The sequence below is a fragment of the Odocoileus virginianus genome, chromosome 3, assembly GCF_023699985.2.
Source record: "Odocoileus virginianus isolate 20LAN1187 ecotype Illinois chromosome 3, Ovbor_1.2, whole genome shotgun sequence".
Lineage (NCBI taxonomy): Eukaryota > Metazoa > Chordata > Mammalia > Artiodactyla > Cervidae > Odocoileus > Odocoileus virginianus.
Window position 1 is genome coordinate 35,434,494 of NC_069676.1, and position 23,438 is coordinate 35,457,931.

The 23,438-nt window shown below is 36.7% G+C and overlaps 1 protein-coding gene and 1 non-coding gene across 5 annotated transcripts in view; one reads left to right on the top strand and one right to left on the bottom strand.

Annotated features, from left to right (window-relative positions):
* NSD1 (nuclear receptor binding SET domain protein 1) overlaps window positions 1-23,438 on the top strand; it is a 146,522-nt gene that overhangs the window by 10,296 nt on the left and 112,788 nt on the right. The gene's annotated exons all lie outside the window — the stretch shown is intronic.
* On the bottom strand, window positions 4,710-4,782 carry TRNAE-UUC (transfer RNA glutamic acid (anticodon UUC)). Its single transcript has one exon. It is a non-coding gene; the product is annotated as a tRNA-Glu (tRNA).

Sequence of the window (23,438 nt, forward strand, 5' to 3'; positions counted from 1 at the left end):
TTTTGAAGTAGGTGCTCAGTAAGTGATGCATGTTATTCTATGCCAAGAGCCAAATGCACATTTGGAAGAATTGTGAATTTTGAGAAACATATCTTTATAGTTTTGCTTTTTTATGTTTATCCAAACTCTTCTTGCTTAATTGGTAAGATAAGAGCATTGGACTATTTGACAGTTTCAGTTTTTGTTTAATATCAGGAGAATTGGATCCATTTTTTGATTGTTAATCAGGAGAATTTAATTTGGGCCATAAATTCAGTATCTTTCTGTACTCCAGCTGAGAAGTGGTGTAATTTGTTACATTGTTGCTGTTTGCTGGGTGTTCTTTGTCATGGATATAAATGTTTAATTTCCACCCCCTGGTTTGCAGGAGAGCCCACCTCTTTTCTGGTGGTGGACTTGATTTTCATTGAATGATCATTTCTGAAACTTTTTTAAATGATCTCAAATGAAGAAATTGCTAGGAATCTTTTTAGTTAGAAAAGTAACATAAATTCATGGTAAAAGTGAAAAATGGAATATTAATAAAAAAGGATCTTTATTTCTGTCACCTTCATATGCTCCCTCTTTTTTTCTTTTTTGGGTCAAACTTCGACTTGTGGGATCTTATTTCTCTAACCAGGGATTGAACCTGGACCCTCTGCCGTGAAAGCAGAGTCCTAACCATTGAACTGCCAGGGAATTCCCAATGCTCCCATATTTTCACTCTTAATATTTTATTAGAATTTATTAGAATTTTCTTGTGTTTCTAGACCTTTTTTTTTTTTAAATCTTTTGGTCGCACAAGTGGCCTCATATACATATTATCGAATACTTTGGTTAATATATTAAGGACATGCATTCAAATGAACATGTAGGTAGATTTTTTTATTATTGAAACTTTTATTGAAATTAGTATAAGTTCACATGCAATTAGTTGTAAGAAATAGTACAGAGATCTCATGTGTGTTTTGCTTGATTTTGCAAGTGGTATGTTTTGTGAAATCATCTAATACCACAATCAGATTATTGACATTGGTATAATCCACCAAACCTACTCAGATGACCCAGTTTTTGTTTTTCATATTCTTTTTTAAAGAAAATACTTTATTTCTATAAGGACATATTCCAGATGTCCCTGGTTTTACTTGTATTTGTTTGTGTGTGCTAAGTTCTTTGCATTTTTGTCACCTGTATGGATTTGTATACTCAGTACCACAGTTAAGATGTTTAACAGTTTCAGTGCCACAAGGGTCTTTCCTGTGGCCCTTTTGTATCACATCCATCTTCTTCCTGGCAATTCCTCCTCCACCTTTGGCCAACTACTTATCTGTCCTTTGTTTCTAAAATTTTGTCATTTAAAAAGTGCCCGTAAATGGAATCATGCATATATATATATATATATATGCGCAGTATATATATGTGTGTGTATAGCCTTGTATTGGGTGTTTTCACTTATAATTAACTGGAGAGTCACCCAGGTTACTGAGTATATTGATATTTTATTTATTTTTGTTCTTAAGTAGCATTCTATTACACACACACACACACACACACACACACACACACACCAGTTTGTTTAACCATTCACCTGTTGAAGGACATCTGAAGGACATCTGGGTTTATCCTAGCTTTAGGCTATTAGAAGTAAAAGTGCTGTGACCATTTATATATAGCTTTTGTGTGAACATAGGTTTTCATTTTTCTGGGAATAATGCCCAAGAGTACAATTGCTGAATCATATGTTATTGGCATGTTTCCTTTTATAAGAAACTGCCAAGCTGATTTCTAGACTATACTATTTGACATTCTCACCAGTAGTGTGTGAGTGATCCACTTTCTGTTCATCCTCACCATCATTGAGTATTGTCACTATTTTTGTTTTAACCATTTTGATAGTTATGTAATAATATCTCATTATGGTTTTAATTTGCATTTCCATGATAGCTAATGGTGTTGAACATATTTTTGTGTGCTTATTTGCCATTTGTATATCCTCTTTGGTGAAATAGACTCATGTCTTTTGTTCATTTTCTAATTAATTTGTTTGATTTTAATTGTTGAGTTTTGAGAGTTCTTTATGTATTCTAGATGATCTACATTCTTTATTATGCCTGTATACAAATCCTAATTTTTAACTATTACATCTTTTAGATGACTTATTAAAGAAACTATATAATCATACAAGCTTGTGGTTTCCCCTTAATGTTTGGAACAGATTTTAGTGTTACTGTTATTAGGTAAAATTACTTTATTAAGTCCTCTAAAATTCGTTTCACATGTCTAGTGAACTTACAGGAAATACCATAATACTATGTTAAAGATTGCTGGAAGGATAAAATCCATTTTGGAGGATGAACAATTATATTTACACATTAAATTAAAAATAATTACTGGTTATATGATATCCCCTCATATACCAAGAAGAATCTGAAGGTAATCTTTCTCTGTAAATTATGAGGGTATATTCCCCTTGTCATCGCTATAATTTCTCTTGACGCAGTACTTGGAGCTGTTGGGGATCCCTGACGATGGCGGCAGTGTGCGTTGTGCAGGCTCTGTCTATACCCAGTAAAAACAGTAGACATTAATGCCGTGCTAACTGTTAATGAAATTTTATGTCCACAGGCATCTCTTTAATGTTTTAGATGGTTCAATTGACAGTGTATTGACTCTATTTTTCTAATTAACATATGAAGAAAAAGCATGTCCACCATGCCATGGTCTGTAAAGAATTTCAGAGCAGTGGTTGAGAGGTAATAAAGTGCTACATTTGAAATGCTTTTTTAATGTAGTAGAGCTTTGGGGCAGAAGTGTTACAGTGCTGGTTAATTATACCACTGAAATTAGTTACTTGGTGGAGTAGATACTGGAGTTTAAGTAAAGTCTTGATAGGTACCTTAATTTCATAGTAATGCCTGTGGAATTGTTCCTAAGGATAAATTGGTGATAGTGGAATTATCAGGGCAATGGGTTAATTTTCATTGTGTCTCAGGTGTGCCTACTCCTGTATGGTTTTCCAAAAGGCTTGTACGATTTTACACAGTTCTAAATAGTGTATGAGTCCGACGTTTTCCTCCCTTTGATAACAAACCAACTTTGATGGCATTGTTTTTTTTTAAGTTTTTTACATAATTAAATAGATGCATACTGCTACTGAAAGATTGATTTAATTAATACAATTTTATTGAAAATGATTTGTTTATGTTTGTATTTCTCCTGTGGCCTTTGCTGTCTGTATCCTTCGCTGACTTATCTGGATTGTAGTGTTTTGTAGCTATTATCCTTTTATTTTATGGACATAAATATTTCCTCTCAATCTGTTTTTCATTTTAGTTAATAATTTTCTATAGTTGTAGAGCTGAAGTTTCATTTTTTATATAGCCAAATCAGTGTTTTGGAGTAATTTCTTTTACTGATTTGAAGCTTATTGTGCTTCTATATATTCGATAAACAAACTTTACATGCTTGTAAAAATTTGAAGAAATCCTGTCTGCTACAGTCTTACTGATTTAATAGAGATTTTATTTTAATATCCAGCACTATACAGATAATTTTTATTGTGTCTTTAGTATTCTTTTTGGAAACAATTTCTTTTAGCTGTGGGAGGAATGTTTCCTTTTGTATTAGGGAAGCAAATTATCCTCAAATTACCCACAAATTGAGTAGTCTAAAACAATAAACATTTCTGTCATATGAAGTTAAGAATAAGGGTGTGGCTTAGCTGGATGGGTCTGCCTTTCTCTCATGAGATTACAAACATGATGTCCTTCACTGCTGCAGTCATTTGAAGGCTATTGTAGGATCCTTGTCCAAGATGACGCACTCGTATGGCTGTTGGGAAAAAAAAACAACATATGGCTGTTGACTGTAGGAGACCTCACTTCCTTGCCTTGTGGGCCTCTCCATAGGGCTGCTCACAGTGGGTAGCAGGCTTTCCCCAGAGTGAGTGGTTCAAGAGAGGAGAAACCTAACAAGGAGATCCAAAGAGATCTACAGTGTGGGAGGGGAATACCTTGAAATGTGGGTCACTGGGGGCCACTAGGGCATCTAGTTACCAACCCACCTAGTAAGAAATAAACAGTTTTAATTAAAGGAGAAAGCTTAAGTATACATAGTAGTGGTACTTTTTATTAAAACTTTTAAGCTGAGCTAATGGACCTTGGATTGTTGAATTAGGTATATGATTGAAAAATATAATATAGAAAGATAACTAATGAAGTACACTGAAGTACTCTTCTACCTTGCCTGCTTAATTAACACTTTCAATTCCTATGGGCCTTCTACCTTTTTGTATGACAAAGGTAGCGGATTGTGCACACTTAATCTTTCTTTTTCACTTAATTTGTTGTCTAAATCTTTACATTTTTGAACAATATTTTCTCATTCGTTTATATAGTTGGATAGTATTTTATTGTATGAATGTATGAACATTTTCATTCCACATATCCTTTTGCTGAAAGGGAAAAACTGTGTACATAAGTCATTGTGAATGTATGCAAGTAAATCTGTAGGGTAAATCTCCAGGACCAAATCCTGGGTCAAAGTTAAATGTTTATGATTTTGAAAATATTGCCAAATTGCTCACTAAAGGAGTATATGTATTTACACTCTCAGCCAGCAGTATATGAATTTGCCTGTTTCAATGGGGATTCTTTATTTCTTTTGTCATAGTATAAAATTTAGCATCCTAACTTTTTTTGTGCCACACTGTGTAGCTTGCCGGACCTCAGTTCCCCAACCAGGAATCGAACCTGGGGCCACCACAGTGAAAGCCTGGAATCTTAACCATTAGACTACCAGGGACCGCCCCATCCTAACCAGTTTGAGGTGTATAGTTCAATGATATTACGTGTATTTACATTTTGTGCAGCCATTCTCCAGCACTCTTACCGTCTTAGAAAACTCTCCTGTTAAAACAGCTGTGCACTTTCCCTTCCTGCCAGCTCCTGTCAGCTACCATTCTGCTTTCTGTTTCTGAATTTGACTGCTCTCGAAACCTCTTGTAAATGGAATTATACAGTGTTTATCTTTTTGTGATTACCTTATTTCACTTAGTGTAATGTCCTCAAGAGTTTACCCATGTTGTAGACTGTTAGAATTTTCTTCCTTTTTAAAGATACTCTGCTGTATACCACATTTTTTTATCCATTTATCAGTCGGTGGCCACCTTTTGGCTATTGTGAATAATGCCGATATGAACATAGGTGTACAGGTATGTCTTTTAGATTCAGTGGGGTTCCTTCACACCATGCAGCTTGCGGGATCTTAATCCCCTGACCAGGAATTGAACCCAGGCACTCAGCAATGAAAGCGCAGTCTTAACCACTGGACTACCAGGGAATTCCTTATGGGGATTCTCCCATCCAAGTACTAACCAGGCCCGACCCTGCTTAGCTTCTGAGATCAGACGAGATCGGGCGCGTTCAGGGTGGTATGGCCGTAGACCTTATGGGGATTCTTTAAAGCTTTTTTTTTTTTTTTCTTAATTTGGCTCCACTAAGTCTTAGTTGTGGCATTTGGGAATCTAGTTCCCTGAGGAAGGTTTGAGCCCTGGCCCCCTGCAGTGGGAGCACAGAGTAGAATCTTAGCCACTGGACCACCAGAAAAGTCCTCCTGTGGGGGTTCTTAAGCTACTTCTTATACCCAAGGGAGAAGAAGGAATAATAAATGTTTATTTGATACCTAAATGACCTATAATTTGGATAGTCTTTTTTTTTTCCCCCTCTTCCTCCCTTCCTCCCTCTCTTCCTTTCCTAAGGAATTTTTTGTTGTTTAAAGCATGGACCTGTAAAAATCAAACATCCTTTGCATCATGTATAATTTTTTTCAACATTTCAATTCTGAGTATATGTCTTATAAATTAAAAAAGCAAAAAAAAAAAGGCATAGTAACTGCATTTTAAAAGATCAAGGTAAAATTCACATATTGTAAAATTCACCTTTTTAAAGGATACAACTCAGTGTGGCTTTAGTGTATTTACAGAGCTGAGCAACCAAAACCACTGTCTAATTCCAGAACATTTTATCACCCAAAATGAAACCCATAGCCAGCAGTCACTCTTCATTTTCCCCTCTCCTAGTCCCTGTCAACCACTGATTTACTTTGTTTCTATGACAAAGTATTTTATTTGTTCTGGATATGAATTTCATGTAAGTGGAATTATACAACCTTTGGTCTTTTGTGTCTGACTTCTTTCATTTAGCATGTTTTCAGATTTATCCATATTGTAGTATTACTATAACTACTTAACTCTATGTTATTGCCAAATAATATTGCATTATATTGATAATCATATTTTGTTTACCCGTTCATCTTTTGATGGACATTTTGTTTGTTTTCAGTTTTATTGGCTGTTAGGCAGTAATGTTGGGTTCCCAGGTGGCACTAGTGATAAAGAACCCGCCTGCCAGCGCAGGTTCGATCCCTGGGTCAGGAAGATCCCCTAGAGGAAGGCACAGCAATCCACTCGTGTTCTTGCTTGGAGAATCCCATGGGCAGAGGAGCCTGGCAGGCTGCAGTCCATAGGGTCCCAGAGCCAGACACAACTGAAGCAACTTAGCATGCATGCAGGCACGATGCTGTTAGAAACACTTGTGTATAGGTATTTTTAATGGGTATATGTTTTCAGTTCTATTGGGTATATTCCTATGAGTGGTGTCACTGGGTCACGTGGTGACTGTTTATTATTTTGAGGAACTGACAGACTGCACCATTTTATCATCCTTTTAATGATGTATGAGAGTTGTAGTTTCTTCATATCCTTGCCAACACTTGCTTCCTTTTTTTTAAATTTTAGCCACCCTGGTGAGTATTATGTGTTATCGTGTTGTGATTTTGATTTACATTTCCCTGATGACTGATGTTGAGACTCCTTTTATGTGCTTTTTGGCCATTTGTATAGCTACTTTGGTGAGTCTGTGTGGTAAATTCTTTGTGTATTTTTTAAAATAGGGATTTTTTAAATTGTTGAATTTTAATTGCTTATATATTATGGATTGTTTCTTATCAGATATGATTTGCAAATATTTTTTCCCATTCTGTGGGTTTTTTCGTTTACTTGATGATATCCTTGAAACACAAAGGTCTTTATTTTCTTAATTTGGCCATCCTGAGTAGCCAACAAGGTATTAAATCAGGGCCCTTGGCAGTGAAAGCATGGAATCCTAACCTCTGGACTGCCAGGGAAATCCCAAAGGTTTTTAATCTTAAAAAAAAAAAATTTATGTTTGGCTGCGCTCAGTCTTAGTTGTAGCACTTGGGATCTTTAATCTTTGCTACAGCATGTGGGGTCTTTAGTTGAGGCATGTGAACTGTTAGCTGCTGCATGCAGGATCTGGTTCCTTGACTAGGGATCAAACCCAGGACCCCTGCAGTGGGAGACCACTGGACCAACAGGGAAGTCCACGCCACACAGGCACACACCCCTGTGTATATAAATATATAATTAACTCATTTATGTGGCTGTGCCTAGTCTTGGTTGCTGGTGGATCTTTGTTCCATCACGCAGGATCTTTCGTTGGAGTGTATGGACCCAGAGCACACAGGCTCAGTAGTTGTGCACAGTTCGTTTCCCGACCAGGGATCGAACCTGTCTCCCTGCTTTGGCAGTTGGATTCTGTACCACGGACCACCAGGGAAGCCCTCCCGGCTGCCTCCCCCCACCCCCCGCCTTTGTTTTGTTTTTTGTATTGGCTGCATTGAGTCTTCATTGCAGCACCTGGGTAACTTAGAGTTGTGGTGCTTGGACTTCTTATTGTGGAGCACGGGTGCTAGAGCTTGCAGGGGCAGTAGTTGTATCGCACAGGCTTCTTGAGTTTCTCTTAGTTGCCCTGCTGCATGTGGGATCTTAGTGTCTTAGTTCCCTGAAAAGGGATCAAACCTTTGCCCCTTACATTGGAAGGCAGATTCTTAACCACTGGACCACCAGGGGTGTCCTTCCCTTCCTTCTTTAGTACAGTATATTACATTAATTGATTTTTCTGTATGTTGAAGCAGCCTTGTGTTCCTAGGATAAATTTCACCTGTTCATAATATATAATATTTTTTATTTGTTGCTGTATTTGGGTTGCTAGGATTTTTGCATCTTTATGCATAAGGGATGCTAACCTGTAGTTTTCTTGCAATGTCTTTCTGATTTTGGTATCAGGGTAATACTATTCTAATAGAATGAATTTCATTTTTTAACATGATTATTTTTAATAGTAAGAGTTATGTTCTAAGTTTTCAGTTAAGAGTAATTTTACCAGATACTTTTATTTTTTCTTTTTTCTCTTTTTCTTTTTTAATTTTTTTTCCATTTATTTTTATTAGTTGGAGGCTAATTACTTTACAACATTGCAGTGGTTTTTGTCATACATTGAAATGAATTGGCCATGGATTTACATGTATTCCCCATCCCGGTCCCCTCCCTCCCACTTCCCTCTCCACCCGATCCCTCTGGGTCTTCCCAGTGCACCAGGCCCAAGCACTTGTCTCATGCATCCAATCTGGGCTGGTGATCTGTTTCACCCTAGATAATATACATGTTTCGATGCTGTTCTCTTGAAACATCCCACCCTCGCCTTCTCCCACAGAGTCCACAAGTCTGTTCTATACATCTGAGTCTCTTTTTCTGTTTTGCATATAGGGTTATCGTTACCATTTTTCTAAATTCCATATATATGTGTTAGTATACTGTAATGGTCTTTATCTTTCTGGCTTACTTTGCTCTGTATAATGGGCTCCAGTTTCATCCATCTCATTAGAACTGATTCAAATGAATTCTTTTTAATGGCTGAGTAATATTCCATGGTGTATATGTACCACAGCTTCCTCATCCATTCGTCTGCTGATGGGCATCTAGGTTACTTCCATGTCCTGGCTATTATAAACAGTGCTGCGATGAACATTGGGGTGCACGTGTGTCTCTTTCAGATCTGGTTTCCTCGGTGTGTATGCCCAGAAGTGGGATTGCTGGGTCATATGGCAGTTCTATTTCCAGCTTTTTAAGAAATCTCCACACTGTTTTCCATAGTGGCTGTACTAATTTGCATTCCCACCAACAGTGTAAGAGGGTTCCTTTTTCTCCGCACCCTCTCCAGCATTTGTTGCTTGTAGACTTTTGGATAGCAGCCATCCTGACTGGTGTGTAATGGTACCTCATTGTGGTTTTGATTTGCATTTCTCTGATAATGAGTGATGTTGAGCATCTTTTCATGTGTTTGTTAGCCATCTGTATGTCTTCCTTGGAGAAATGTCTGTTGAGTTCTTTGGCCCATTTTTTGATTGGGTCATTTATTTTTCTGGAGTTGAGCTGGAGGAGTTGCTTGTATATTTTTGAGATTAATCCTTTGTCTGTTGCTTCGTTTGCTATTATTTTCTCCCAATCTGAGGGCTGTCTTTTCACCTTGCTTATAGTTTCCTTTGTTGTGCAAAAGCTTTTAAGTTTCATTAGGTCCCATTTGTTTATTTTTGCTTTTGTTTCTAAAATTCTGGGATGTGGGTCATAGAGGATCCTGCTGTGATTTATGTCGGAGAGTGTTTTGCCTATGTTCTCCTCTAGGAGTTTTATAGTTTCTACCAGATACATTTTATTATAACTTTGCATTTTGAAAATTGCTGACATTGAGGCAGTACATTCTTCATTCATTACTCAATAATTTTTTATGTGCCAGGAATGCATAAAATGGGAATATGGTGGAAGCTGAGGCGGGGCAACTGTGCTAGGCTGAGGGGAGTGTGATTTAGGATTCTAAGATTTGAAATAGCTGCTGCTTTGGGAGGATAAGAAGTTGAATATGGTGTGATTAGTTTGGGAAGGTGGGGTAGGAAGGGATGATATTGAAGGGAGAAGTTAGGGTCTAGGTCTTTCCCTAAATTCTCCTTTTTTTGTTGTTGTTGTTGTGTAAGTGACTGAAGTGATTTTTTTGTGTATTTGTGGCTGTGTCGGCTCTCCTATGCAGCACGTGGGCTTCTAATTGGGTTGTGCAGGTTTAATTACCTCGCAGCATGTGGATCTTAGTTCCCTGACCAGGGTTTGAACTCATGTCCCCTGCATTGGAAGGCAAGATTCTTAACCACTGGACTACCAGGGAAATCCCTGATTGAAGTGATTTTTTTTTTTTTTTTCTATTTGTATTTTACATTTGTGTTTATTGTTAACCTGTTTCTGTTTTTTACGTTTTGATTGCTGCTCGCTAGGAAAAAGCATAGATTAAATCCCATTAAAAGAAGTCATAAGAATCTTACCTTGTATTAGAAAGGCAGTTTATGATTGTAGAAAAAATAGGGGAGGAAGCAGTCCCTTAGAGTTATTTGGAAGGCTGTGTCTTGGGCTTAAGTGCTCAGTTATGTCAACCAAATAAAACATAACTCTCAATAAAACAATTGTGGGCTTTGGAGTTGAACATGTCTCCATTTGAGACCAAGACTTGATTCCTTTGTTTTCCTTGGACAAGTGACTTTTCACCCTTAGTTTCTTAATCTATAAGCTGTTTTGAAAATTAACTTATAGAACATGGTGAGTATTTGCTGCTATTTTTAATTATCATAATTAACAAATATTGCCCTATGGTAGGCAGCTAGGCTCTGTACTAAACACTTAACAAGTATTAGCTCATTTAAACCTCAGAACAAGCCCACATAAGTTGCTGGGCACAAACGTTACTTCAGGTTCACACATTAAGAAATGGAACCCAGGTTATGGTGTTGGTGTTTCAGCTAAAGCCATCTGGCTTCAGAGCATTTTCTTTGCTCTACTGCAAGGGCGCTGTTCAGTACATAATGTATTTTTAGTGGACTCTTGTCTTGGGAGTGGGAGATTAAAATGAGAGGTAGAAATTTGACAATTAGTTTGCATGTCAGTTTGGCCTGAAATTTGACTTCTCTGGTGGTTCAGAGGGTAAAGCGTCTGCCTGCAATGCGGGAGACCTGGGTTTGATCCCTGGGTTGGGAAGATCCCCTGGAAAAGGAAATGGTAACCCACTCCAGTATTCTTGCCTGGAGAACCCCATGGACAGAGGAGCCTGGTAGGCTACAGTCCATGGGGTCGAAGAGTGATTTCACTTTCACTTGGCCTGAAAACATGAATAGAAGGGTATGTGTCATTAGCAAGTCTGTCCTGTCCTGTACTTCAAAGTCAAATGTAACTTCTGTCCAGTATGAGGATTTATTTCTGTCTGAATTATGAGTTATCTCTATGAATAAATAACTGAATAGGTAACTGCAGTGTAAGTGTAGCTATGTGGTAATAAAATGTTCTTTCAGTTTATCATAACCAGATGTGAATGTTCCATTTAAAAAATAGTTACCTTAGGAAGCTAGGACTTTTTTAAGAATTGAAATAAAACAAATTAGTTTAAATTTACCATTTAAACCACTTTAAACTGTATAATTCAGTGGCATTTTTTATATTTACAGTGTTATATAACCATTACTGCTTATTCCAGACCATTCTTATCACTCCAGAAGGAAAGTACTTAATCATTAGAACAATCACTCCTCTTTTCTTCAGTCCTTGGCAACTACTGATCTTTTTTTCTTTATGAATATGCCTATTCTAGGCATTTTGTGTAAATGGAATCAAAGTATGTGGCATTTTGTGTCTGGTTCCTTTTACTTAACCATCATGCTTTCAAGGTATATCAGTATTGTAACATGTGTCAACACTTTGTTCCTTTTTATGGCTGAATAATAATCCATGGTTTGAATATACCACATTTTGTTTATCATTCATCAGTTGATGGGCATTTGAATTATTTCCACTTTTCAATTATGATGAATTATGCTGCTATCAATAGTTGTGTACAGGCTTTTGATTGACTACCTGTTTTTAAATCTCAGATGTATACCCTCCATTGGAGTTTCTGGGTCATATGCTAATTTTGTTTAATCTTTTATCCCCTTTTATTATTTTTTATTGAGGCATTATTGACATACCAAAAAGCTATACATATTTAGTGTATTTATCTTAATGAATTTGAAGATAAGTATGCATCTGTGAAACTCACCATATATGATACCATAAGTAATACCATACAATTAATTTAACCATAAGATCTACTCAATAAATTTTAAGTATATAATACAGTATTCTTTATTATATGCACTATACAGTACATCTGTCAGTCTTGTTTGTCTTGTGTAAGGGGAACTATGTACCCTTTGATTTGTATATCCCCGGTTCCCCCTTCTCCCAGTCCTGATAACCTCCCAACCCCTGATACACCCCTGAAAATCACCCTTCACTTTTAGCTCCTATGAATTTGACTGTGTTGAATTCTGTATAAGTGGGATCATATAGAATTTGTTCTTCTGCATCTGGCTTATTTCCCTCAGCATAATGTCCTCCATGTTCATATAATAGCTAGTGGCAAAATTTCCTTAAGAAAATTCATAATACTCTGCTGCTGCTGCTGCTGCTAAGTCGCTTCAGTCGTGTCCGACTCTGTGTGACCCCATAGACGGCAGCCCACCAGGCTCTACCGTTCATGGGATTTTCCAGGCAAGAACACTGGAGTGGGTTGCCATTGCTTTCTCCACATAATATTCTATTGTACATATATATCACATTTTCTTTATATGCTTATCTGTTGGACACAATTGCTTCTGTGTCTTTGCTGTTGTAAATAAAATGCTATGGTGAGCATGGGTGTGCAGATATCTATTTGAGATCCTGATTTCAATTCTTTTGAATGTATATGGCAGAAGTGGGATTTCTGATCATATTTTAAATTTTTTGAGGAACCTTCACATAGATTCCCATGGTACCAATTTATATTCCCATGAACAGTATATAAGGGTTCCCTTTTCTTCATGTATTCTCATCAACACTTGTGTAAGTTATTTATGTGCTCTGGATGCTAGGTGCTTATCAGATATTCGATGTGCAAATATTTGCTACCATTCCATGAGTGTTACCACTCCTAATAGTTGATAGTGCCCTCTTTTGCAAAGAGAACTTTATCTTGATGATGTTCATTCAGCTTTTTTCCCTTTTGTTGCTTGTGCTCTTCATGTCCTTACTATGACTCCATTGCCAAATCCCACATTGTAAAGATGTACTGCTGTGTTTTCTCCTAAAATTTTTAAGTTTTAGCTTCTACATTTAGATCTTTGGTATATTTGAATTAATTTTTGTGTATGGTGGGAGGTAAGGGTCTAACTTCATGTTTTAAATTAAAAAAAATTTAATGGCTTTATTATATAATTATCACACAAATATACCCATTTAAAATATATAATTAGTGATTTTTAGTTCATCTATTGAGTTACATGTCTATCACCACAATCTAACTGTAAGTTTAAAAAAAAAATCTATTTATTTATTTGGCTGTGTTGGGTCTTAGTTACGGCCTAGGAGTCTTCACTGTGTCATGGAGATCATTCGCTGGATACACAGACTCTCTAGTTGTGCCCAGGCACAGCTGGGGCATGCAGCCTTAGTTGCTCCGAGGCATATGGTATCTTAGTTTCTTGATCAGGGATCAAACCTGCATTGCAGGGTGTATTCTTAACCACTGGACCACCAGAGAAGTCCCTGTAAGAATTTCTTTATTATTCTATTAGCAATCATCATTCTCAGCCTGAGGCAACCAGCAGTTTTATGTTCTTTCTTTATGGATTTTCCTATTTTGGACGTTTCAGAAAAAAAATCATATAATGTATGGTCTTTTATGATGAATTCTTGAACTTAGTTTAATAATTTCAAGTTTATCCATGTCACAGCATGTATCAGTACCTCAATTTTTTGTGTGTGTTTGATTAATATTCCATTGCATAGATACATACCACATTTTGCTATCCATTCATCAGCTAATGGATCTTTGGTTTATTTCCACAGTCTGGCTGTTGGAATGCTAATGTGAAGGTTCATGTAAAAGTTTTTGTGTGGACATTTATGTTTTTTTTTTTTTTTTCTCTCTTGGATATATACTGAGCTTGAATCCACATTTAGTGCCAAAATTTTTAAATTAAATGTCACAAATAAGAAAATTATATTATTTATGAAAATTACAGCTGCTTCCTTGCATACTCCCAGTAGTCTCTCCCTACTTTTTATAAAAATTGATATAAATTAATATAGCATAAAATTAATTATTTTAAAGTTTATCTGTCATTGGCATTTAGTACAGATATTCACAGCATTGTAGAACTACTGCCTCTGTCTAGTTCCCGTAGCATTTTCATCAAGTCAGATGAAATGAAAATCCCATGACCATTGAAGTCATTTCGTATACACCTCTCGTCTTAGCTCCCAGCAGTCTGTCTCTATGTCTTGCTTATTCTGGATATTTTGTATAAATGAAGTCACATATGTGTGACTTTTTTTGTTTCTGGCTTCTCCTTAGCATGCTGTTTTCATAGTTTATCCATACTGCCTGTACACCAGAACTTCATTCCTGTGTGTGACTGAAGGGTCCTCTGCTGTTTTTATATACCACATTTTTTTTCATTCTCCATTGATGGACAGTGGTTTCTTCCCACATTTTGGCTATTTTGATTAATGCTGCTATAAACATATGTGTACTAGTCTCTTTGTGGACCTAACTTTTCATTTATATTCACTGTATACCTAGGAGTAAAATTTCTGGGCTGTGTGGTAATTTTACATTTTAACTTCTTGAGGCACTGCTAAACTTTTTCAGTGGTTGCACCATTTTTACATTTCCACCAGCACTGTACTAGAATTCTTATTTGTTCATATTCTTTCCTATCCAGTGCTTTATTTTCCTCTTATTAAAATTAGGGCCATCCTAATGGGTGTGAAGTGGTATCTTATGTAGTATTGATTTTCTTTTCCTCACTCACTAGTAATGTTAACCATCTTTTCATGTGCTTGTTGGCCATTTGTATACCTTCATTGTAGAAATATCTGTTCACATTCTTTGCCCATTTTAATATTCAGTTCAGTCACTCAGTCGTGTCCGACTCATGCGTGACCCCATGAATCACAGCACGCCAGGCCTCCCTGTCCATCACCAACTCCCATAGTTTACTCAAATTCATGTCCGTCGAGTTGGTGATGCCATCCAGCCATCTCATCCTCTGTCGTTCCCTTCTCCTCCTGCCCCCAATCCCTCCCAGCATCAGGGTCTTTTCCAGTGAGTCAACTCTTTGCATGAGGTGGCCAAAGCACTGGAGTTTCAGCTTCAGCATCAGTCCTTCCAATGAACACCCAGGACTGATCTCCTTTAGGATGGACTGGTTGGATCTCCTTGCAGTCCAAGGGACTCTCAAGAGTCTTCTCCAACACCACAGTTCAAAAGCATCAATTTTTCAGTGCTCAGCTTTCTTCACAGTCCAACTCTCGCATCCATACATGACCACTGGAAAAACCATAGCCTTGACTAGACAGACCTTTGTTGGCAAAGTAATGTCTCTGCTTTTTAATATGCTATCTAGGTTGGTCATAACTTTCCTTCCATGGAGTAAAGCGTCTTTTAATTTCATGGCTGCAGTCACCATCTGCAGTGATTTTGGAGCCCCAAAAAATAAAGTCTGACACTGTTTCTACTGTTTCCCCATGAGTTTTAAGAGTTCTTTATATATAGAGGATATTAAGCTCTTACCAGTTATGAATTGTAAATACTTTATCCCAGTTGGTAGGCTGTCTTCTCATGTTATTTAAATTTTTTTTTAATTTTTAATTGAAGGATACTTGCTTTACAATATTGTATTGCTTTCTGCCATACATCAACCTGAATCAGACACAGGTATACATATGTCCCCTTCTTCTTGAACCTCCCTCCCACCCCATACACCCCTCTAGGTTGTTATAGAACCCCATTTCAAGTTCCCTGAGTCATAGAGCAAATTCCCATTAGCTGTCTGTTTTACATAGGGTAGTGTATGTGTTTCCATGATAGCCTCTCCATTCGTCCCACTCTCTCCTTTCTCCCTCCACCTCTGTAAGTCTGCTCTCCATGTCTGTGTCTCCATTTCTGCCTGAAAATAGGTTCATCAGTACCATCATTATAGATTCCATGTGTATGCATTAATATATGATACATATTTTTCTGACTTACTTCATTCTGTATAATAGGCTCTAGGTTCATCCACCTCATGAGAACTGACTCAAATGCATTTCATCTTTCAAATGGACATCTAGGTTGCTTCTGTGGCCTAGCTATTGTACATAGTGCTGCAGTGAACACTGAGCTACATGTGTCTTTTCAGTTATATTCTTGATAATGTTATTTGATTGACTAAAGTTTTAATTTTGATGAAGTGTAATTTATATTTTTTTGTTGTTGCTTATCCTTTTGATATCAAATCTAAGAATCCTTTGCCCAGTTGGAGGTCTTGAAGACAACCCTTTGTTTTATATCAGTTCTTAAATAGGCTTCTTTGGTGGCTCAGTGGTAGAGAATCTGCCTGCCAGTGCAGGTAATGTGGGTTTGATCTCTGGGTTGCAAGGTCCCCTGGAGAAGGAATTGGCAACCCATTCCAGTATTCTTGCCTGGAAAATCCCATGAACAGGGGAGCTTGCAGGCTACAGTCCATGGGGTTGCAAAGATCAGACATGATTTAGCGTCTCAATAGCAACAGATAGTCTATGATCCACTTGGAGTTATTTTTGTATATGGAATGAGGAAGGAGTCCAGCTTTATTCTTTTGAATGTGGTGATCAGGTTGTTGCAGGACCATTGTTGCACATAGAAGAGACTGTTCCTTCTCCATTTAATGGTGTTGGAGCCACTGTCAAGTCTACTGAAGATGTTTGTGAGAGTTTATTTCTGGACTCTAAATTTTATTCCTTTGATCTGTATTTCTGCTCTTACGCTAGAATCATACTGCTTTGATTGCTTTAGCTTTGTAGTAAGTTTTGAATTCAGGATGGGTGAGTCCTTCTGTTTCTTTATCTTTTTCCAATATTATTTTGGCTATTTTGTTTACTTGCAGTTCCGTGTGAATTGGCTTGTCCATTTCTCCAAAAATGTCCTTTGGAATTTTCATAAGGAGTGAATAGAATATGTGGATTACTTTGGAGAGTATTGCCATAGTAACAAAATTAAAAATTCTGATCAATGAACATTGATGTCTTTTCATAAAGGTCTTTAATTTCTTTTCAGCAGTCTCTTGTAGTTTTCAGTGTACAAGTCTGTCACTGTTATTCTTTGGATGCTATTGTAAAGTGAAATTTTTTCTGGTTTCTCATTTTAAATGATCATTGCTCCTGTATAGAAAGAAAGGTAATAGTTGAGGTAATGTTATATCCTGCAACTTTGCTGAATTTATTAGCACTAGTATTCTGTGTGTCCGTATGTGTGTTTCTGTTGTGTGTGTGAATTATAAGGGATTTTCTGTGTATAGGATTATGTCATCTGCAAATAGAGGTAGTTTTACTTCTGCCGTTCTCATTTAGATGTCCTTTTTTTCTTTTCTTGCTTTATTACCCTGGCCAGAACTTACAGTACGTAATGTTAAAAGCAGTTGTGAAAATATTTTGGTCTTCTTCCTGATCGTAAGGGAAAAACTTTTAGTTTTTCATTTGCCATGGAATATAATGTGAAACGTGGGTTTCTCACAAATGTCCTGAATTAAGTTAAGGAAATTCCCTTCTATTCTTAGTTTGTTCAGTTGTTTTTTTTTTTTTAATCACGAAAGGGTGTTAGATTTTGTTAGATGGTTTTTCTGTGTATATGTAATGGTAACTGTGTGTTCTTTTCTTTGCTCAGTTTTTCTCTTTTGGCCATTCTTGACAGGTTATGGGGTCTTAGTTCCCTGCCCAGGGATTGAACTTGGGACCTCAGCAGTGAGAGCACTGAGTCCTGACCATGGGACTGCCAGGGAATTCTCTCCTTTGTTGTATTAATATGGTGTGTTACATTGAATTTTTTTGGATGGTTACCCTTTTTTGTTGTTGTGGAAGTATTTATTATTTTTCCATATGTGAGAATGCAATTTGGTGGTGTTAATTACATCCATATTGCTATGTAACCATCACTGTTAACTGAAGTAAAAACTTTCATCATCCCCAACATTTCTACCCTTTAAATAATAATTAATTGCTTTCTCTCTGGGCCCTGGTAACTTCACTTCTGTAATTGATCCTGCTAGTCTTGGAGGGTCTTTTGGGGAGGCAGGGGTGCAGGGAGGGGGTCATAAAAACTGGTGGCAGAAATATTGGGGAGTGCCCATCCACCTGAACTCATATTGAAGGCAGACATATTGCTTGGGCAGTTAGCATTATCGTGTTAATTTCTACTCTACAACCAAGTGATTCAATTACATGTACACATGTATATACTTGAATATACATGTATGTATTCTTTTCTGTTATGGTTTATTACAGGAGACTGAATATGGTTCCTTGTGCTGTATGATAGGACCTTGTTGTTTATCCATTCTCTCTATGTAACTAACATAGAGAGATAGTGTCTCTTGTCCCAAATTCCCAAGCCAAGCCTCCTCTCCCCTCTGCAACCACAAGTCTGCTGCTGTCTAGGAGTCTGTTTCTCTTGCATAGATAAGTTCATTTGTGTCATATTTTAGATTCCACATGTAGGTGATACCATATGGTATTTGTTCTTCTCTTTCCTATCTATTTTACTTAGTATGATAATATCTTAAGTCCATCCATATTGCTGTAAATGGCATTGTTTCTTTCTTTTTTACAGCTAAGAAGAATTCCACTGTATATGTATCCTGCACCTTTGTCCATTCTTCTATCGATGGACATTTGGGTCATTTCCGTGTGTTTGCTGTTGTAAATAATGCTGCTATGAACATAGGGGTGCATATATGTTTTCTAATTGAACTTTTCTCTGGATATATGCCCAGGAGTGGAAATGCTGGATCATACGGCAGCTCTATTTTTAGTGTTTTGAGAAATCTCCATACTGTTTAACATAGTAGCTGTACCAGTTTATATTTACACCAGCAGTATACAAGGGCTCGCTTTTCTCCACACCCTTTCCAGCATTTGTTATTTGTAGACTTTTTTTTTATAAAGTATCCTGGAATTTATTTAACAAGATCATATAAGACTTCTATGAATAAAACTATAGTGCTCAAAGGACACAGTGAAGTTGCTCAGTTGTGTCCGACTCTTTGCGACCCCATGGACTGTAGCCTACCAGGCTCCTCCATCCATGGGATTCTCCAGGCAAGAACACTGGAATGGGTTGCCATTTCCTTCTCCTATTTGTAGACTTTTTAATGTTGGCCGTTCTGACTGGTGTGAAGTGGTACCTCATTGTAGTTTTGATTTGCATTTCTCTGATAACTAGCAATGTTGAGCATCTTTTCATGTGCCTGTTGACCATTTGTATGTGTTTGGAGAAATAACTATTTAGGTCTTCAGCCCATTTTTTGATTAGGTTGTTTTCTTGATGTTATTGAGTTGTATGAACTGTTTGTATATTTTGGAAATTAAGTCCTTGTCAGCCACATCATTTGCAAATATTTTCTCCCAGTTTGTGGGTTATCTTTTTGTTTTGTTTATGGTTTTCTTTGCTATACAAAAGCTTGTAAGTTTGGTTAGGCCCTTTTTGTTTATTTTTGCTTTTATTTTTATTGCTTTGGGAGACTGACTAAAGAAAACATTGATTGATTTATGTCAGAGAAAATGTTTTGCTTTTGTTTTCTTCTAAGAGTTTTATGGTGTCATGTCTTATATTTAAGTCTTTAAGCCATTTAGAGTTTATTTTTGTGGATGGTGTGAGGATGTTTTCTGACTTCATTTGCATGGGGCTGCCCAACTTTTCCAACGCCACTTGCTGGAAGAGACACCTGTCTTTTCCCATTGTGTATTCTTGTCTCTTTGTTGAAGATTGATTGTAGGTATGTGGGTATAACTTCTGGGCTCTTTATTCTGTTCCATTAATCAGTATGTCTGTTTTTGTTCTAATACCATGCTGTTGATTAGCTTTCTGGAGAAGGAAATAGCAGCCCACTCCAGTATTCTTGCCTGGGAAATTCCATGGACAGAGGAGCCTGGTGGGTTACAGTCCATGGGGTGATAAGAGTTGGACCTGACTGAGCTCTTTCACTTTATAGTATTATCATCCGAAGTCTGGGAGGGTGACGCCTCTTGCTTTGTTCTTTTTCCTCAGGATTGCTTTGGCATTTCTGGATCTTTAATGGTTCCATATAAATTTTAAGATTATTCTATTTCTTTGAAAAATGTCATGGGTAATTTGATAGGGACCACATCAAATCTGTAGATACCTTTGGTGGTATGGCCATTTTAACAGTGTTCTTCCAATCTAGTAGAATGGGATATCTTACCATTTCTTTGGATTATCTTCAGTTTTATTAATAATTTGTAGTTTTCAGTTACCTCCTTGGTTAGGTTTATTCTTAAGAATATTTTTGGATGCAATTTAAAAAGGGATTTTTTTTTTTTTTTAACATTCCCTTTCTGATATTTCGTTGTTAGTGTAAAGAAATGCAACTGACCTTTGTGTGTTAATCTTATAGCCTGCTACCTTGCTGAATTCATTTATTAGTTCTAGTAGTTTTTGTGTTGAGTTTTTCATGTTTTCCGTAATAGTATAGTATTATGTCATCTATATATAATGACAATTTTACCTCTTCCCTTCCAATTTGCAAACTTTTTACTTCTTTTTCTTGTCTGATTGTTGTGGCTGGGACTTCGAGCACTATATTAAATATGAGTGTTGAGAGTGGGCATCCTTGTTTTGTTCCAGATTTTCACAGGAAGGCTTTCAGTTTTTCTCTGAGTATTGTCTTGTCTGTGGGTTTGGCATAAATGACTTTTATTTTGTTGATAAATAAAATGATTTATTATTTTATTATGTTGAGACATTAGGTTGGTGAGAAAGTAATTGCAGTTTTGAACCATGAATTTTAAATCATGAAAAGAAGTGAAAGTGAAGTTGCTCAGTCATGTCTGACTCTTTATAACCCCATGGACTATAGCCCTACCAGGCTCCTCCGTCCATGGAGTTTTCCAGGCAAGAGTACTGGAGTGGGTTGCCATTTCCTTCTCCAATCATAACTAGGCTCAAACACATCTTTATTAATCAAAATAGGAACCATTACAATCAGTGCATTTTTGCCAACAAGAAAAAAGTTCTTTGTTAATTTTTTTGGTGTTTGGGAGTGATTTTTATTCATACGTGAAAATTTCCAAGGGAGAAATTTTACTTTACAGTTTATAACTTTTCATTTTTCGTTTACATTTTTTGTTGCAATTTTCAGAGTAAACTTACTGCTCCCCACTTTCTGAGCCCTTTTAAACGATTATTAGGTTTTATTTTTTTGAGCAGTTTTAGGTTTACAGAAAAATTGAGTGGAAAAGACAAAGAATCCGCATGTACCTCATCATAAACTGTAAAATCCCACATAATGTATAATACAAAGAGTAAATTCTAGTATAACCTCTAATGTAGCTACTTAATAATAATGCAGTATTGGCTCATCAATTGGCATAGGAAATGGCAATCCACTCCAGTATTCTTCCCTGGAAAATTCCATGGGCAGAGGAGCCTGGTGGGCTACAGTCCATGGAACAAAGGGCTGGAGAAGACTGAGCATCTGAGCACATAGACGATGTGCTACATTAAGGTAAGATGTTAAGAGGAATATGTTTGTTTATCCCTGTAGCATAACAACTTGTGCTCTGGGATTCAATGAACTCTTGGAAAGCATTTTCTGCCGCCTGATAGTTGGTGGAAGCATTTTCCCTGCAAAAAGTTGTCGAGATACTTCAGGAAGTGGTAGTCGGTTGGCAAGAGGTCAGGTGATTACGGTGGATGAGACAAAACTTTGTAACCCAATTCATTCAACTTTCAAAGCATTGGTTATGTGCTGTGAGGTCGGGTGTTCTTGTGGAGAAGAGTTGGGCCCATATTGTTGACCAGTGCCCACTGCTTGAGTGTCAGTTTTTGGTGCATCTCAATTTGCTGAGTGCACTTCTCAGATGCAATGTTTCGCCGTAGTGGATCAGACAGGCAGCAGACCACCAAGCAACGACCATGACCTTTTTATGGTGGAAGTTTTTAGCTTTGGGAAGGCTTTGGAGCCTCTTTTCAGTCCAGCCACAAAGCTGGTCATCTCCATGTTGCATATAAAATCCACTTTTTGTTGTATGTCACAAGCTGATTGAGAAATGAATGATTTGTTGTTGTTGCATACAATAAGAGAAGATTTTTTTTAAATTTTCGGTCAGCTCACGAGGCACTTACTTATTGAGGTTTTTCACCTTTCCAGTTTGCTTCAAGTACTGAATGACCATAGAACGGTCAACATTGAGTTCTTTGTCAACTTCTTGTGTAGTTATAAGAGGATCAGCTTCAATGATTCTTTCAACTGGTCGTTGTCAACTTCCAGTTGTCTCCTTTGCAAAACCTTCTTGAACCACCAGTGCATTGTATGTTGTTAGTAGTTCCTGGGCCAGATGCATTGTTGATGTTCGAGTTGTCTCAGCTGCTTTCTGGCCCATTTTAAACTCAAATAAGAAAATTGCTTGAATTTGCCTTTTGTCTAACATCGTTTCCCTAGTCTAAAATAAATAGCAAATAATATGTCATTAGCAAAAAATATAAGATGAGAAATGCGCACTAAAGTGATATATAACATAACCACTTTTATTTGAGTGTATTCCAATATCAAACAGCAAAGTTCAGCAATACAAAACCTCAGTTACTTTTGCACCAACCTAATATGCCCTCTAGTCCCACTTTTGTAAGAGTTTTTATCATGAATGAAAGTTGAATTTTGTCATGCTTTCTCTGCATCTGTTGAAATGATGTTGAAATGGTTTTTGTTTTTTCTTTTGTTGATGTGATGTGTAACATTTACTGATTGGTATATGTTGAACCATCCTTGTGACCTTGAGATGAATCCAGCTTCATCATGGTGTATGATCTTTTTTTAAATTTTGTAGCCTTTTATTTTTTTCTTTTAGTTTTTTTTTCAATATATATTATTTTATTGAAGTATAGTTGACTTACAGTGTTTCAGGTGCACAGCAGGGTGATTCAGTTATACACATATATTATTTTTGAAATTATTTTCTATTATAGGTTATTACAAGATACTACAATTCCCTGTGCTACGCCGTAAGCCTTTGTTGCTTGTTACATATCTGTTTTTTTAAATTAGAAATCTAATATTATATTCATAATAAGTCAAATAGATGGAATCAAAATGTCATAACTTTTTTAGGCAAAAGTTGTTTTCTAAAATTTATATATTATACATTTTATTTATGTATATTATACATTTTATTTATGTATATTATGCAAAAGCTTTTCTACTACACTGATAAAGGCTTGAGAAAGAATATCAAAAAAGAAAGAGATGGAGAAATTGAAAAATACAAACTAAATGAAATGGAAACACTGAGTATGAAATAGAGTGAAACAAACTAGATAAAAGTAATAAAAGATCATCATATAGTCCAGTTGTTTTTAAATATGACTGCCCATTAGAAACATATCTGGAGCTCTGGAGGGAAAAAAGCAATACCTGGGCATTTGTATTTTTCAAAAATTGGAAGATAATTCTGA